This window comes from Mobula hypostoma, chromosome 11 (assembly GCF_963921235.1).
Source record: "Mobula hypostoma chromosome 11, sMobHyp1.1, whole genome shotgun sequence".
Lineage (NCBI taxonomy): Eukaryota > Metazoa > Chordata > Chondrichthyes > Myliobatiformes > Myliobatidae > Mobula > Mobula hypostoma.
Genome location: NC_086107.1, coordinates 24,073,574 through 24,092,054, shown reverse-complemented (window position 1 = coordinate 24,092,054; position 18,481 = coordinate 24,073,574). Strand labels below are relative to the sequence as shown.

The following is an 18,481-nucleotide window of genomic DNA, read 5'->3' as shown; positions in this document are numbered from 1 at the left end:
CGTGGCCTTGGATCACCTGGACAATACAAATACTGATATTTCAGGATGCTGTTTATTGACTACAGCTCAGCATTTAACATAATTATTCATACAGTTCTAATCAAAAAGCTCCAGAACTAGGACCTCTGTACTACCCTCTGCAGCTGATTGCCAGCTTCCTAACTGGAAGACTACAGTCTGTGTTGATTGGAAACAACATCTCCACCTCTCTAACGATCAACACCGGTGAACTTCAGGGAGGCATGCTCAGCCCACTGATCTACTCTGTCTATACCCATGAAAGTATGGATAGGCACAGCTCAAATGACATTTATAAATTTGCTGATCATACAGCCACTGTTGGCAGAGTTTCAGATGGTGACGAGAGGACGTACAGGAGCAAGATATACCAGCTGGTTGAGTGGTGTTGCAGGAACAAACTTGCCATCAACATAAATAAGATCAAAGAACTAATTGTGGACTTCAAAAAGGGTAAGATGAAGAAACACATACCAGTCCTCATAGAGGGATCAGAAGTGGAAAGAGTGAGCAATTTCAAATTCCTGGGTGTCAATACCTCCGAGAATCTAAACCTGGTCCCAACATATCAAAACAGGTACAAAGAAAGAAGAACAGCAACTATATTTCATTAGCAGTTTCAGGAGATTTGGTATGTCACCAAAAAATACTTGCAAATTTGTATAGAGGTATCATGGTGAGCAGTCTTATTGTCTGAATCACCGTCTGGTATGCGGGGGGGGGGGTCGGTGCTGTGGGGCTACTGCACAGGATCAAAGTAAGCTGCAAAGAGTTGTAAGCTTAGTCAGCTCCATCATGGGCACTAGCCTATTCAGTATCCAAGATATCTCCAGGGAGCGGTTCCTCAAAAATTGTAGCGTCCATCATTACGGACCCTCATCACCCAGGTCATGCTTTGTTCTCATTGCTACCACCAGGAAGGAAGTACAGAAGCTCAAAGGCACACACTCAACCATTCAGGAACAGCTTCTTCACCTCTGCCATCCAATTTCTGAATGGACATTGAACCCATGAACTCCATCTCACCTCTTTATTATCTCTATTTTTGCACTACTTATTTAATTCAACTATTTAGTAATTATTTACTGACTGTAATTCACGATTTTGTTTCTGTTATTATGTATTGCATTGTACTGCTGCCACAAGGTTAACAAATTTCACGACATATGCCAGTGATATTAAGTCTAATTCTAATTCTGATTCTGATACCATTACATGGGAATCTCATTATTGTCTTCAGTGCTATTGGTGACTGTAAATATGGGGTTGGATTTTGAGTCGTAAGTTGGACCTCAAAGCTGTCACAATTGAATACCACAGCAGAAATAATGTGTTTTCATTTGTTCAGTGCTGGTAAAAGCAAGGCTACTTGTTAAAATTTCTAAGCTGCTCTAAAGAAAGGAGTGGGTAAGTTTCAAAAGATCTAATTGGCAATGTTTAATTTTTTACTTGGCTAGAATGTAAATTCTCGAGAGTACCTTGATAGATTTGCCTTCCTTTTGCACCAGTCTTATTGTACCAATACTGCTGGGTTTGATTTTACTGTAAATTTATAACTTAACTGAGATGGGGGCTTAATGTTCACAAAGAATGCAGAATATCAACTTCAATATGCTAATTAATTATAAATCTGAGGTCTAGTATCTAGTTCCTTACATCAGCCTACATTTCTCTGCATTATTTTTTTTCTGTAGTATGTTTTCTGAACCTGCTGACATCCTTGCTAGGCTACACTTTTGTGCTATCATTCTCCAGTACACAATCCTATTATTTGGGTAAATCGACAGAGAATATTGTAACTGTTTTCTGTAGCAGACATCACTGTGAAGCCCAACTTAATATGAGCTGTGACACACTGAGAAATTGCTTGTTGCTGGCTTCAGGTATGCTTGTTAGCTGTTTGCTTCTGAGTTATCCTAAACTTGGTTGTTTAAGGTTGTTATAGCCGGGGGTGCTAATGGAGACAAGCTCTCACTGCATATTAAATGCTCCCAATGGCATGCACTTCAAACAGTCTCTGACAACCAAGTCCAGCTCCAAGCCTTCATGTTTGCCTTAGCTACTAAGCTCGGCAGAGCTGTTTCTGCTGACAGGAGAAGGGTCAAAGGTGGGTTACTGGCTCCTTAAAACCAGTCGCTTCAGGCAGATGAGTCTCGTCAGCCGTGGTTGGCAACTCATCTAAGAAAAGGAAAGCTCTAATCGCAAACCTCCACTGCCTTATGTCTATACCCACTCATGGGGAAGGCTTCAGAAGTAAACTCCATGGGAAACATCTGGATCTGGAGTCCTTAAGGCAGTCCCATGTTGAGTTCAATGCTGACTGGCAACTCTTGCGACACTGCAGGTACCAAACCGTATGAGTTTTCCCTTGGGTTCATCAGATGTGTGGAGTGGGGAGGCTTGCTACAGCTTGATCTCCATATCATACTGCCAAGGATTGCATATCTAAAATCTCTGGTCAATCTGACTGACCAAGGCCTCATAATATCTTAAGCTTATAATGATTCAGAAAAATGCATTGGTCGATACCAACTTTCATGGGAGCAATCCTCTTAGTCCCTTTCTCACTTTCCTTATTTCCCTTTGCCTTTACAACTAATTCTCTCTTATCCATATCTTCACCAAAAAACTGTTGCTGAGTCATCAGTAGTTTACATTGATCTCCCTTTGCTACCTACTATAGGAAAGCTTTAAGAATAAAAACTAAATGAGAAATAGGCTCTATTTAGGTTTTATCCAGAAGAAATCATATAGAAATTAATATATAGGCAAAAAATTACAACCCAAAAGTCTTTAACATCGATCCATGAAAGTGGACTGGACACTTTTGTTCACTATCCTGGCTAGATGCACACTGGAAGATCTCATTACAAAGTAAAACCTGGTGTTAAACGTAGAACCATACAACATGGAAGCAGGCCTTTTGGTCAACTGCACGTGCTGAGCACTTACACAAATCCTTTTCTACTCTCTCCATAGTTCCTGTCAACTTCCCTCAGATTCAATCACTCACCTACACACAAGGGACAATTTACAGTGGCCAATTAACCTAACAGCCTTCGAGATGTGTGAGGGAACTGGAGCCACCCAAGGTGAAGGTGCAGACTGCATAGAGAGCACTGGAGGTCAGTGTCCAGCCTAGGTCACTGAAGCTCTAAGGCAACAGTGTGCCATCCTTCTGGTCATGTGTTAGATGAATGAGTCCTGGTAACATTACTGATGACAGTTAGAGCATAAAGTACCACAGGACTGCTGTGGAGGAGACCAAGGAGCACACTGCCACTTACTGTGTACTGCAGAGTGCACTTAGATGGACATATGCAATAAAATCTTACCTTTAATATTCCTGTCGCACTTTCACAAACTCTCCTGTTTCATTGAATCAAAGGAACATGCATGTCCCATGTCAGGGGTCCCCAACCTTTTTTACACTGCGGAGCGGTTTATTATTGACAATATTTTTGAGGACCGGCTGACCCGGGGTGGGGGGGGGGGCGGCGGTAGGGTTGCCAATGGACCAGAGTAGCAGTCAAATACGTTGTGTTTACCCTGAGAAAGACTACCATGACCATGAATCCTTGTGCGGGCACCAGTGCACATGCGTGTACGTGCCGATTCTTTTTCTACAAATCGTTTTTGGCGATTCTGTTCAGGGTGGGGGGACCGGAATGTAGAAGATCAGTCAACTCTAAGTCACTTTTTAGTGGCTAATACACTCAATTTCGTTTCTAAAAGGGTTTTTCTAACGAATTTAATATTAAACACACAGCGCATATTTTTCTCGCATGAATATAGTGATAAGTCAATTACTGTATAAGTCACTTATAAGTCAATAGCATCATAACATTTTAAGTAACATTTGGATATTAAACACACAGCACATATTTTCCCCGTATGAACATATAAAATTATTGCAACACACCAATGTCACTGAATCAGTGGGAGCCCTGGGCTTGTTTCCCTGCAACAAGACAGTCCCATCGAGGGGTGATGGGAGACAGCGATACTCGAAGGGGGTTCCTTATGTCCAGTCTATTCCGCAATTTAGTTTTCATTGCATTCATTGCAGAGATATGGTGGAAATGGAAGCAACGTTTTCAGTGCTTTCGTGGCTATCTCAGGATATTTAGCCTTGACTTTGATCCAGAATGCCGGCAGAGATGTTATGTCAAACATACTTTTCAGCCCGCCGTCATTTGCAAGCTCGAGGACTTGATCTTCCCATGCTGACATGGATCACGCGTGCATAATGACCCGCGTGCGTTCAAGCTCAACAGTGGACGTGACAGGGAATGAGGAAAGGTGCAGCTGACTCCTATCGCCAAATCATATCGTTTCCTCGCGGCCTGGTAGCACATGCTTTGCGGCCCGGCACCGGTCTGCAGCCCGGTGGTTGGGGACCGCTGTCCTATGTTGCCCCTGACACCTGCCTATGCTAATCCCATTTGTCCACATAAGGCCCATATTCTTCTGCACCTTTCCTACCTGAACAAATGTCTTTTAAATGTTGTAGTCGTATCTGCCTCCAACTTCTACTCTGGCCATTTGTTCCAATTGGTGTTACACATGCTTTCTGTGAGAAAGATTTACCCCTCAAATCTCCTTTCAGTTTCTTCGCTCTCACTTTAAGCCTGTGCCCTCTAGGTTTTGACTCCTCTGCCCTGTGCTTGCATGCGCTGGTATGAGGCTTTGTAGGAGATGCTGTCATTTTCAGAAATTGTCTAACCACTTTGTTGTTCAGATGAGAGTGGGAAGGATTTGGGTTTTCTCTGGGTTCCTTGGCCACCAATGCATACACTAGTTTCAAGTTATGCTACCTTACAGGGTACAAATATTTGCTTATCTTTCATGGCAAGAAGAACAGTTATTATAGCACTTCAGAAAATTATTGATTTACTGGGATTTAATGGGCTGTCTTAAAATACACAGGATATTAATTTAAAATATCAATATTATTCAACCACAGAAGACATGCAATCTTGAGTACAGAACGTTAGCATGTTAGGATGGAGAATATATGGAATGGGGAGGAGGGAATTGTGCATAGGACTTTTAGATTGGGGGTCAACTGAACAAAGATTGAGTTCATTTTACGTACTTGACAAAAGAGAGTTCTATGAACAGAGTAAAATCACAATTTGAGTTCCTTAGAAAATATTGATGATGGCAAATAAATCTCCAGCCTCTTTAGAGAATGAATTCTCTTTAATCTAGATTTTAAGTCATTTAATTTTTATTCATTTTTATTTAGGAATGAATTAGAGATGTATATTTTGAAATTTTTTTATGCTTTTAGATTTCTCTTTGCCGCAGGTCAGGTTTCTACTAGGTACAGCACATTTTTGGAAATGTATTTGGACTGGGCCATTCTTTAACTTTGACTTTTGTGTTCACACATTTTAATTCATTTTTTTAAAGAGAAAAACATTCTGTGAGAACTTCTTTTGATTTCTTTTTTGTTTTCATCATCTTCCTGCAGGAGAATGTAGATCCTTTATACTACTTACATGTTAAGCAAGACTCTCCTTGTCTGTGTTTGAATCTGTAGAATATACTTAAGCCTTGCTTCCCTGGCCAGGTACACCATTCCAGTCCCTCTGACAAGACCATGACATTCTTTTCATGGCATTGCTAATTTGGCAAATTCTTTTCTGCCTGACCACATAACTTTCCCCTCAGAGAAGTAAGAGGTTAAAAGGAAAGGTTAAATGCAGGTTTCAACACATAGGAAATGCTGGAGGAATTCAGCAGGTTAAACAGCATTTATGGAGAGTAGTAAACAGTACATGATTTGGACAGAGACCCTTCATCAAGATTTCCACCATATACCAAATCTTTTGTGTCTCCAAATACAAGTTTCAGATATTTTACAATAGCCATTATTTATCTTATATTAACAAATAACTTTTACAGACATAGATTTTGAAAAGGAGCTTCATTTAAAAATATACAGCAATATACAGTGCAATATTAGTTATGATCTTTCATTTAAGAATGTTTGTTTTTCAGACAAGCTTTTAAACTTTGGCCTTTTATATTCTCCAGCTGGCATAAATGATTCTGCTGCAAAGAATGAGAGAGATATCCTTCAATCAATCATCATCATCATCAGGTGCCATGCCCAGTTTGAGCTTTGACTGCCATGGCCCACACACTCCTGTTTCAGGTCAAGTGGATCAATTCATTGGTATTCATTTCCAGTTCTCTGGCTGTTGTCCCCATCATCATTTGTCTTTGTCTTCCTCTTGCTTTCTTCCCTTCAATCTTTCCCATAATTACAGTGCATTCTAACTCCTCTTTCCTAATCACATGTCCAACGAAGTTACGTTGCCTTTTCATGATCTCATACATTATTTCTCTTTTTGTGTTTGCTCTGTTCATGACATCCTCATTAGATATTTGTTTCGTCCACGATATTCTTTGCATCCTCCTCAAAAACCACATCTCTGCTGCTTCAATTCGTTTCCTCATGTTACTAGATATTGTCCAACATTCTGAGCCCTATGACATAACTGTATAAACATAACATTTCAGTACTCTGAGGCGGGTTGTCATGCCTAGTTTAGTATTGGTCAGTATACTTTTCATTCTTGTAAAGGTGTCTTTTGCCATCCCTATTCTTCTTTTGATGTCCATGTCGCACCTGCCATCTGATGTCACCCAGCTTCCTAAGTAGCAATTCTGTACTTGTTTTATGTCTTCCCCGTCTATTCTCAGCCTGCAGATAGGATTCTCCTTCTTTTTGGATATCACCATACATTCTGTCTTTTTGCAATTGATAGATAAACCCATTTTTGCACTTTCTTCAACAATGATATCAATTAAGTTTTATAGTTCTTCGTCCGTACTTGCAATTAACACAGTGTCATCTGCATATCTGAAATTATTGATGTTTTCACTGCCAACTTTGATTCCCAAGTTGTCTCTTATTTTTTGTAATATTGTTTCACTGTACACATTAAACAAATCAGGGAAGAAAACACACCCTTGTCTAATGCCTCTCTTGATTTTCGTAAACTGACTCACTTCTCCATCTATTCTTACAGCGGCAGTTTGTTCCCAGTACAGATTTCTGGTTAGGCAGAAGTCTTTCAACTCTAGATCTAGAGTTTTCTGTAATATTTCAAATAACATATTGTGCTTCTCTTTACCAAATGCTTTTGTGTAGTCAATAAAACAAACAAACAAATCTTTTTGCACTTGACTAGCTCGTTCTGATAGTATCCTTAACGTCAATATTGCGTTTCTTGTACCTTTGTCTTTCACAAAACCACATTGTTCTTTATCTATTTCAGCTTGTTCAGCTTCTAGCTCTTGTCATCAAAATTCTTAGAAGTTTCTTGGTGATATGACTCATTAAACTTATGGTCCTATGTAGTTCACATTCTATTGCTCCAGGTTTCTTAGGAAGAGTGATAGATACTGATTTTTTCATCTCTTCTGGTATTATTCCAGTCTCATAAATGTCATTGATTAAATCAGTAAGTCCTCAATTCCATAATCTTCAAGGGTGATAATCTGTTCTATTACTAATTCATCAGGACCTGCTACTTTTCCTTTCTTCATCTTATTTATTGTATTACGAACTTCAGATTTTAAAATACTTGGACCTTCAATGTTTTTCTTAATTTCTGGTTTTTCGCCTCGATCATCTTCAAACAATTCCTGAATATACTCAGTCCATCTGTTCATAATCTCATCTTTTTCCATGATAATGGTACCGTCCTTTGCTTTCAAACATCCACCTGAAGAACAGAGGAGCTTTTTACCAGTGATATTCTTGATTTGCTGATATAACCGTTTTGGATCAGTAATAGGGATTCTTTCTATTTGCTCACATCCCTGGTTTAACCATTCTTCTTTGGCTTTTTGACATAAGCTTTTATCTTTTTTTTTATCTAAGGACTTATATTCTACAGGATTTGCTTTCTTCCATCTCCTTTCTTCCATTAGATTTTTAATTTCATCTGTCATCCATTTATTCTTTGTGCTTTTTACTTTTTTAGGAATCACTGACTTTGATGATTCTATCAAGGCATCCTTTAGAGAATTTAATTTCATTTCTACATTATTGCTATCATCTTCAATAGATTCTATTTCTAGACTTTGAAATTTATTCCTTACTTCTATTGTAAATTTCTGTCTTAAGTTTTCTTCTTTAATTAATTGCAAGTAGTCAAGGAATTGTTCATGTTTTTGCTTCTTTAGTTTTTTTTTAGTTTTACTTTTTCATCACATACTACTGGGTTATGGTCACTATTACAGTCTGCACCTGGATATGTTTTGCTTTGAGTCACTGAGTTTCCAAATCTTTGGTTTATAGTAATAAAGTCAATTTGATTTCTATTGTTACCACCTGGACTTTTTCAGGTCCACAAGTAGCTTGATGATGGCCGGGGATCCCCTGCTGACCAGAATCAACCCTACCGAGCGAAGCATCTTCAGAATTGTCTTGAAGATCCTCTTGACGCTGTTGTTGTGCGATACATTTTGTGAGTTTGACCATGGTTTTCTTAGCAAATAGATTCTATGAAACCTAGTATCCACCAACGGTGGTTTGCTATTGCCTACCATTGGGCGAACTAAAGAAATCGCCATTTCTCTTCCCAAATGTTCATCCGCCTGTTCTATAGCCGATGACATTTGAGGTCTTAGCTCATCCGCCTTCTCCATCATAAGTTCAGTTACCGAACCTGCCGGATCTGCTGTTGGCCTTCGCTTGTATCCTGAGCAGGAACCCTTGCGGGTGCTACTGTTCCGGGTCAGAGCGGCCCTGGGGGCAATGAATGACTAAGGGGTAACTCCACTTTCCCCAAAGCTCTGAAAGTCCCCAGTCAGAGCCTCATCACCGGTTGTAGTTTAGAGTCATACCCAGGACAACTTCAATCAATAACCTGAAAATATTTATCTGTTAATTATCATAGTTGTTTATGAAAGTTTGCTGTGCATATATTGGCTGTTATGCTACCTACATTAAATACTGTCTGCATATTTCATTGGCTGTATAGCACATACGTTACAAATTAGTGCATGTCTACTTGGTTCTTTCCTTAAAAAGAAATGTTTGTCCAATCTATCAGACACATAAGTGCCACAAAGTTGCTTTATGTAGCTTTAGTTCAAAGTCAAGGTAAATTTATTATCAAAGTATGCGTAAGTTTCCATATACTACCTTGACGTTTATTTACTTGCAGGGATTTATAGGATTAAAAAAGGAGGACAACAGAATTAATGAATTAACAGAATTGTACATAACAAAGATTGACAAAAAACAAAGTGCAAAAGAAAACAAACTGTACAAATAAATAGAAATATGGATAACATAATTTTCAGGTCATTTGAGGAAGTATAGGGGTAATATGAGAGGTAATTTTTTTACGCAGAGTGATGGCTGCCAAGGCTGGTGGTAGTGGCAGATATGTTGGGACATTTTAAAAAACTCTTAGATAGGCAGATGGATGATAGAAAGATGGAGGGAAGGCTGATTGATCTTAGAGTGGGTTAAAAGATTGGCACAATATTATGGGCTGAGGGGACTGTACTGTGCAGTAATGTTCTATGTCCTAACTGGACCTTTAACAATACACATTCTCAGAACTTGTTTGGTCCAATAGGGACTCTGTGTATTTCCCTGTTGACAAATGGTCCATCTCTATGTTGATTTCACAGTAATATTTGTTGATGAAAGACCCAAAACTGCTTTTCATTCTCCACAGATGCTGTCTGATCAGCTGAGGTTTTCGACATTCTTTTGTTTCTAATTTCAGGCTTTCAGCATTTGCAGTGTGTTGACCTTGGGCAAGAATATGTAAAGATTGAGAAACTATACGCAGAAATTAATTTTGTAATAGAGGTAGGTCGGTCAGTACAGAAAAACACAGAATGTTGGAGCAGTTCAGCAAGTCAGGCGGCATCAACAGAGGAGAATAAAGAGACAACTTTTCAGGTGGAGAACCTTTCATCAGGACATGGTTTTAGCCCAAGACATCGATTGTTGTTTACCCTCCATAGATACTGACTGACTTGCTGTGTTCCTCTAGTATTTTGTGTGCTTTGCTCAAGATTTCTGCAGAACCCTCTTATGTTTAACATAGAGGAAAAATCTTGGTAGAACGGAGTTGTCCTTTCAATAAATTCTGGATAAGGAGGGTTATTCCATATCAGCTAACCATAGATCAGTTAAATCCCAGCAATATGATTTGTAATATTTTAATGATTTAGTTAACAACTGGAGAATGTAATAAGCCCCAATGTGCAAGCATTTGCAGGCTCCATGAATGTCCTTACAGAGAGCTCACTGATAGTTTCCTCCCGACCCGGAGGTTCTCTGTAAGCATGTATGCTTGTGCCTCCAAGGCTGTTAGGTAAGCTTTCAGTTTCATTGTTAACTAATATCAACAGTTCTTGAAGCAGGATGGCATCTCATTGCAAAGCCTGTTGCAGCTTTTGTGATATCTTAAGAGATATTTAAAACTGCTTTGGACTTTAGAACTATAAGACACAGGGGAAGGAGTTAGGCCATTTGGTGCATTGCATCTGTTCTGTCATTACATTTTGGCTGACTTAGTATCTCCCTCAACTCCATTCTCCTACCTTCTCACCTTCAATTTTGATGTCCTGACTAATCAAGAAACTATCACCTTCAGCTTTAAATATCCACAATGGCTTGGCCTTTATAGCCATCTGTGACGGTGAGTTCCACAGATTCACCACCCTCTAGCTGAAGAAATTCCCCCTCACCTCTGTTCTTCAGGAAAATCTTTCTATTCTGAGTCTGTATCCTTTGGTCCACTATAGGAAACATCTTCTCCATGTCACTCTATCTATTATTCAATAGGTGCAATGAGCTCAGCTTCATTCTTCTAACCTCCCATGAGTACAGGCCCAGAGCCATCAAAAGCTCCTCACACTTTATACTTCCATTCCCGTGGTCATTCTCATGAACCCCTCTGGACCCTGTCTATTCCTAGGTAAGGGGTCCAAAACTGCTCACAATGCTCTAAGTGTGGCCTACCCATCGTCTTTTAAAGCTTCAGCATTGTATTATTGCAACAATTCATTTGCGTTCCTACCAACGACACAAGTCCAAGTTAACCTTTAGGGAATGCTGCACAAGGATTTCCAAGTCCCTTTGCACCATCAATTTCTAAGTTTGCTCCATGTTTAGAAAAATATTCTACACTGTTTTGGAGAGCAGATACAATGTTTTCATTCCTCAAAACAGCACAGACAATTTTTTACACCTTATATTCAGAGCCTTGACCTAATTATAAGTGCTTGCTCTTGTATTGTGTGAAACCATAGACACAGATATTTGACTTTAGGATTAATTTGTTTTTCGTCTCCATTTATTATGAATAATTTATTCATCGATGGAGGCTGGGATTATGTTTTAATTTATCATTTTTCTCAGTCACTGCCTGCTCTCTGAGTTCTGAAACTTTTATTTTTTAATCTTCCACATAGTTACATTTAAATTTCTGTTTTTATGACTCATCAGTGCTGTAAACATGAAATATATTTAATCAAATTTGAAAAAAACATTGCCTTTCCTATAAACAAAAAATAACAAAGATGTATTTGCTTCTTTGTACAGTCGGAAAAGTTGCTATTACTGAGTAAAAGAGATAATTATATCCCTTTTCACAAGTGCTTTCAATTACAATTTAAAACCTAGTAATTAGTTAAATACAGTGCTTGGAAATTGTACTCATTTGTTTGGGTGTGGGAACTTTCATTATTGATACTCAGTATTGTATAAACTCAGAGGCCACTTTATTAGGTACCTCTTGTACCTGATAAAGTGGCCAATGAGAGTAGGTTTGTGATCTTCTGCTGCTGTAGCCTATTCACTTCAAGGTTCGATGCCTTATGTGTTCAGAGATGCTCTTCTGCACTCTACTGTCGCAATACATGGTTATTAGGGTATTTTTGTCTTCCTGCCATCTTGAACCAGTCTGGCCATTCTCTCTGTCCTCTCATTAACAAGGCTTTTTCGCCCAAAGAACTGCTGCTCACTGGATGGTTTTTCTTTTTGATTTTTGCACCATTATCTGCACACTTTAGAGATTATATGTGAAAATCCCAAGAGATCAGCATTTTATGAGATAATCATACCACTCTGTCTGAAATAACAATCATTGTTTGTCACCAACAATCATTCCATGGTCAAAATCACTTAGATCACATTTCTTTCCCATTCTGATGCTTGGTCTGAACAACAATGAACCTCTTGACCATGTCTGCATGCTTTTATGCATTGAATTGTTTCCACGTGATTTGCTGATTAGATGTTTCAATTAACGAGTAGGTGTTCAGGTGTACATAAAAAGGTGGTCACCGAGTGCAGAATTTACAGCATGGAACCTAATTCTTTGGTTTAACTAGTCTATGGCGTGGTTTAGTCTTCTGATATTTTTTGACCAACTCTGATTATCCAGTGTTACTCCTATGCTGAAACTGGGTAGGGAATTCCAGGACTTAGATTCACTGATGATATTTCTAAGTCTGGATGAGTTTCAGTTTGGAAAAGAACCTGCAGGGGGTGCAATTCCTATCAGCCTGATACCTTTGTTATTATCCTTTCCTTTAATAATATTTGGAACTGTTATTAGGAGTTACCAGCCTTTTATTATTTTTAAGCCCATCCATGCTCTGATGTTTTTGAGCAATCACTTCCATGCAAGCTAAGGAACAGTCTACATGGATATGCTACCTTTTATTAGGGTAGAAGCTGAAGTAGTTAAGGGGAATCTGAGGGGGGCTTCTGCACTCAGAGGGTGGTGTGACTGTGGAACAAACTGTCAGTGGAAGTGGTAGATGTGGGTTCATTTGTAACATTTAAGAGATTTTTGGATAGGTATATGGATGAGAGAGGTATCTAGAGTTAAAGTCTGGGTGTAAGTAGATGGGACTAGGCAGAAAACAAGACCAACATGGAAAAAATGGGCAGAAGGGCCTGTTTCTAAGCTGTATTGCTCTATGACTCTATCAGACTCAATGGCAGTGAAGTGATTTGAAATATATCGATTGCCATTATTTGGAAATAACCAGCAATTTTTGTACCACATGCTCTCTCAAACATGATGTGATAAATGTCAGCTTCAACTAGTTGGTTGTACTTCCACCTCTGAATCAGAAGCTTTTGAGTGCAAATTGGCTGCCACAACTCTAGACTACCATAGTGACTTAACTTCAAGAAGAACCTCTTGCCTAAAAGTCATTTCAAAAAGCACTGAAGGGTTGTGAATGGTAACGTTCTTTACTTTTAATCTTGCTGTTTGGGGGACAAGCGCAAATATTGGACAACACTCCTGAGAAATCTCTGGCCTTTATCTTCAAAGTAGTGGGACCTGATCAATGATACCAAGCCTTGATGGAATACCTTCTCCAAAATATGATACCTCCAAAATCCAGCTGCAGTACTGCACTGGAACGTCAATTAGACTTTTGTGTTCAAATTTTCAGAGTGAGATTTAAATGCACAAACATCTTACTTATAGTTAAGTCAGCTACCAATCGAGCAGGAGCTGACACAGGTAGATCAGCACCATTACTTGCTCCAGTCTTTTTACAGATGCAAGAAATTTTTAAGCAGAGAAGCTCAACAATGGAGGAAGAGGACCCATCACTAATTTCAAGCATTTTTCCCATTAGAGCTATTCGCTTTACAGTAATTTGCAAAGGTCTTAGGTACCCAAGCTGTACTGTATTTGTCAACTTGGAGTGGAGAGTAAGTTTGTAAATCTGGTGGGAGCAAAGGATGTTTGAACATTGAGGGTGGGGTGCAGCAGGATGGGTGTTGGACAGGTGGCAGAGAAGGAGTGCCAGACGTGGGGGGTGGGTGGCACACCCAGCCCTGAGACAGCTGGCAAGGTCATTTGATTTGAAACAGCTGGTTTATTGATCATTACAGGGTGTCTCTCTGGTGCTTCCCACACCCTTCCTTCTCTGTTCCCCTTTTCCCAACCATGACTCTCCTCTCCCTGCAACAGAGACCCATATCAGAATGGAGTTTATCATCACTCACATATGTCATGATCTTTTTTTGTGTGGCAGCAGTACAGTGCTGTACATAAAGTTACTACAGTACTGTGCAAATGTCTTAGTCCCCCTAGCTGTAAATACGTGTCTAAGACTTCTGTCCAGTACCGTATGAGTGAATACTGTATTATAAGAGTCATGGAGTCATGTAGCACAGCAATATTCATGGCCACCAGCAAGACCCCTTTACACAAACCTCCTTTTATTTTCCCCATATTCTCATGAAATTTTCGCTCGCACCTTACATACCAGGATCAATTGATATTGGCCCATTAACCCTCCAGCCTGCTTGCCTTTTCATGTTGTTTCCCAATCTTAACCTGTTCAATTCAAAACATATGTTTGAATAGAACCTTTATTCAGACACTGGTTTCAAATTGCATTACATTTTATATAAAATTCTACTCTATTATTGTCATTATGATCTAATATCCCTTAGTTACCAGATCATCAATTAACTATTCTTCATTCAATGCTGTTATTTTTTAAAATAGCTCATTTCCTGAATAATTTCTTAAGATATCGAGCTAGAAACTATCTCTTATGTGCTCCATGAATTCATCCTCCACACTAAAACTGCCAGTTTAGTTTACTTAGAATTTATGTCTTCCCATGATTATTGTATTACCTTAGTTAAGTACATCCTCGCATCACTGAAGTCCTTTAATCAGAAATGTTTACTCTCCACAGGCATGCACTGAAAGGACACTGTGATAAAAAACAAACTTTTTTGCTGTGACCACAAAGTGACTTTACCAGGTTACCACAACGTCTGAGCCACCTGATGCCAAATAACCAGCTCTGGGAGATTAAAGGCTACCTTCCATTATGTTCTGTCATTGCAATTTATAGCAATTAGAATAAGATAGTTTCACTGTAAAGCTAAATAAAACAAATTAATTAAAAAAAAAGAAAGTCTCCCTATGGTTACCCAGATTCATATTCTGCAGTTATCTCACTCAGAGGCACTGTACTAAAACTCATAGCCCATGGAGATGCCTCCGGGGAGCCATTACTCCAAGTAACTGTATGGACCAATGATTTTAATTATAAAGTTGGAATTTATCCTTTGTTTCAAAAGATGAGACACATGGCAAATTCATTAAGCCAATCATGTTTTATATCCTATGATTGTCTATGCAAACCAAATCCAATATATTTTTATTCAAAGAACATCACTCTATTTGGAACTGAAGCAACATGATTTAAAAAGTTTCATCTGCTTCTTTTGATTGCTTCCAAATGCAAGAAGCATCGAGGGAAATATTTGTAGAGTTGGAAAAAGGACAGATGTGTGATTGAGATAATATATTTAACATAAGGCAACAGCAGTTGTAGAAGAGGCAAAGCAGTATGTGACAATTTACTATGCAAGTTATTCCAGAGAATGACATATTTAATACAAAATTAGAGCTTTTAATAAATGGGTAAAACTGTATGAATGGATTAAATGAATTAACAGTTTTTTTGTCCAGATTGCACATAATGATTGAAATAGAAGGGATAGGTTTTATTACAGTTGCTGATAGCATTAGTGTCAGTCTGCAGTGCTGAGCAATTCAAATTGCAAAGCCCTGTAGCCTATTTTTACTTCCTCCTTTGAAAGACATTAGAAGATATTTGTAAGAAACCACTGCAGGGGCAAGGTTGTTGATTTGAACGAGATCAGTAATGAGACGTGGGAAGCACAGCCAATTCAATTTAAAATATATTTCAATGGTTTCTTGATTTAGTCTATAATACCAACTGTTCTTTGAGTCTGTGTAAAATTATTGCAAGGTCACCTTTTCCAGTTAAACAAAAAGAATAAAAAGAACCAAGTGTCTTGTACATTGCTGACCCCAGTGGCACAGAGGTATCCAAGAGGATTTTCATTTTGAGGCTTGCTACAGTATGAGAAATATTAAGTCCCAGAAATATATAAGGTCACTTTCACAATATCCAAATGGTTTTGTGTACATTGCTACTCAATTCAATTTATGAACCTACGGTGGGTAAAGTAAATGTGATGTAACCTGGTGAGTATGTGTGGTACTGGTATCCAGCAAAAGTCTGCTCCTCTGTGTTAATAATGAACTTAACCACCTAGCAAAAGCATAGTTATGTAAGTTACAAGAGCTCTGGACGGTTTGAATGAGAAACGCCAATGTAGGTCAACATGTTGCTTTCATCAGTTGGGTCCTCTTGACACCACGTCTAATTTCACTTGATGGGTGTCTGTGTTTTTCTCTATTGAATCAAGAATTAGAATCAATTTTCTTATCACTGACATATGTTGTGAAATTTGATGTTTTGCAACAGTACATTGCAATACATAAAAACTACAATAAGTTAAAATAAAAATTACAACAAAAATAAATGACTAATACAAAAAGTGAGCAAATTAGTGAAGTAATGTTCATGGTCCATTCATAAATCTGGTGGTGGAGGGGAAGAAGCTATTCCTAAAACACTGAGTGTGCATATTCGGGCTCCTCCCTGATGGTAGTAATGAGAACAATGTAATGGTAAGGGTCCTTAATGATGGATCTGTCTTATTGAGATATCACCTATTGAAGGTCTCTTTGATGGATGCGAGGCTAGTGCTCATGATGGAGCTGGCTGAGTTTACAACTTTCTACAACTTTTTCCTGATGCTTGTGCAGTGGCACCTCCATACCAGATGGTGACGTAACCAATCAGAATGCCTTCCACAGTCCATCCGCAGAAATTTGCTAGAGTCTTTGGTAACATAGCAAATCTCCTCAAACTCTTAATGAAATATACCCTCGGAAAATCAAGAGCTCAGCTGTTCGCATGCGCTGCTTCCATGGAAGCAGATATGAGTTGCTCATAACATTATATTTACCACAATCTTTCTGTTGTGTCTGTGCACAACTACAGTACATATCAATTAAATAAAAACACACACGTGGGAGTTGGCTTTCACTGATGTATTTACATTGCAACGAGAGAGAGACCAACTGTCAGTATGTCAAAGAAGACTGATGTGTGGATCTCGTGTTGTGGTTCCCTCTAAACTGCATGTCATTCTGTCTGTCTCTTGCTGCAATGTGAACAAACCAGTTAAAGTCAGCTCCTGCATGCATGCTTTTATTTAATTGATATGTAGCAGTGCACAGGCACAACACTTCCTAATTTACAATTTTATGTTCCTTACTTGAGGATGTATTGTGTTAGAGTTTTGGAATGGGGAAACTGTCCTAGATAGGCAGGAGTTTGTAGGGATGTACAGGAACATTCTCTGCTTTCAGCCACTCTTGATCTGACTTGTTGAGTTATCTTATCAAATCTCCAAAACATGAAGGAAAAGGATATATTTCTGGGCATGCTTATCCAATGCACAGTTATACATCAGAGATGAGCTCAGAGTTAGGAAGATAGTGATATGGCGGACTTGGAGATGGAGAACAGGATATCAGGAGAATCTGGGAAACTGTTCCATTCCAACAGCGATGCACTCTGACACTTATAAGAATGAGGGAAAAGACTCTAAAGAGGACAAGGGCCAGTTACTGTGGGACAGGAGGCTGACCGAGATTGGGCAGAGATGAATAGTAATTAGATGACAAGATATCACACTCTGCTGTCAAGTGTGATAGCTCTGAAGAGCAAGTTCCCTTGGGAAATCATGGCCTCTTCTATTCTCTCTTTACTTCACCTCAGTTTAGTGTATATCAGATCAAACAGAATCAGGATGGGGGTCCTGATGAAGAAATATCATACACTAGGATCATTGCCCAACCTACAGACAGGTGAAAAATAGAATTTGCTTAAGTGCTGATGTAGGAAAGAGGCTTTACATTTCATAGGGCTATGGCATTTGGACTGAAACAGAGAGGAAGTGTAGTGATGGAATATGCCCCATCTAAACTGGAGTCTGTCTGAGAGAAAGAATTGACAGGGAGATGGCAAAGCCTTCACACCAGTTTGCCGTGGGATGGATCTACACAAGAGGAAACAAGTCTAAGGATAAAAGAAACAGGAAAGGAGAACTTAAACACAAGCAAAATTGCAGGGCGGACAACGATCACAAAGGAATAAATATAGTTAGAAGTGTTAAAGCATGTTTAAGCTAAAGTGACGGGAACTGTTATTAAAAATATAATAGTGTCTAAAACAGCAATGTCTTTTTTCCCGGAACATGCTATCTGTAATAGAACAGCAGAACTAGACAATAATGCATGATGAAGAAATAAATATAAAGGTAATTATTGACACTTGGAGATAGAAACATCATGGGTGGAATTAAACATTTAGAGAAGATTTTGTAGGAGAGGAAACTGGAGGAGCTGTATCTAAATAATATAATGGTTGTGGAGAAAAAGTGACACAGAAATTGATAAACATAAATTGAATTCATAGGTTAAATTCTGCAGTAAAAAAAATCAAGGTTCAATGACACTAAAATTAAAACAGG

At 38.8% G+C, this 18,481-nt stretch overlaps 2 long non-coding RNA genes across 2 annotated transcripts in view; both read left to right on the top strand.

Moving 5' to 3' along the window:
- LOC134354243 (uncharacterized) overlaps window positions 1–6,201 on the top strand; it is a 106,253-nt gene extending 100,052 nt beyond the window's left edge. Inside the window, exon 5 of the long non-coding RNA XR_010019743.1 lies at window positions 6,064–6,201. This is a non-coding gene — a long non-coding RNA (uncharacterized LOC134354243). The remainder of the gene's footprint in view (window positions 1–6,063) is intronic.
- Window positions 6,202–7,979: 1,778 nt separating this feature from the next.
- LOC134354246 (uncharacterized) lies at window positions 7,980–14,872 on the top strand. Its single transcript, XR_010019744.1, has 3 exons — window positions 7,980–8,510; window positions 9,735–9,871; window positions 14,752–14,872. It is a non-coding gene; the product is annotated as an uncharacterized LOC134354246 (long non-coding RNA).
- Window positions 14,873–18,481: the final 3,609 nt, after the last annotated feature.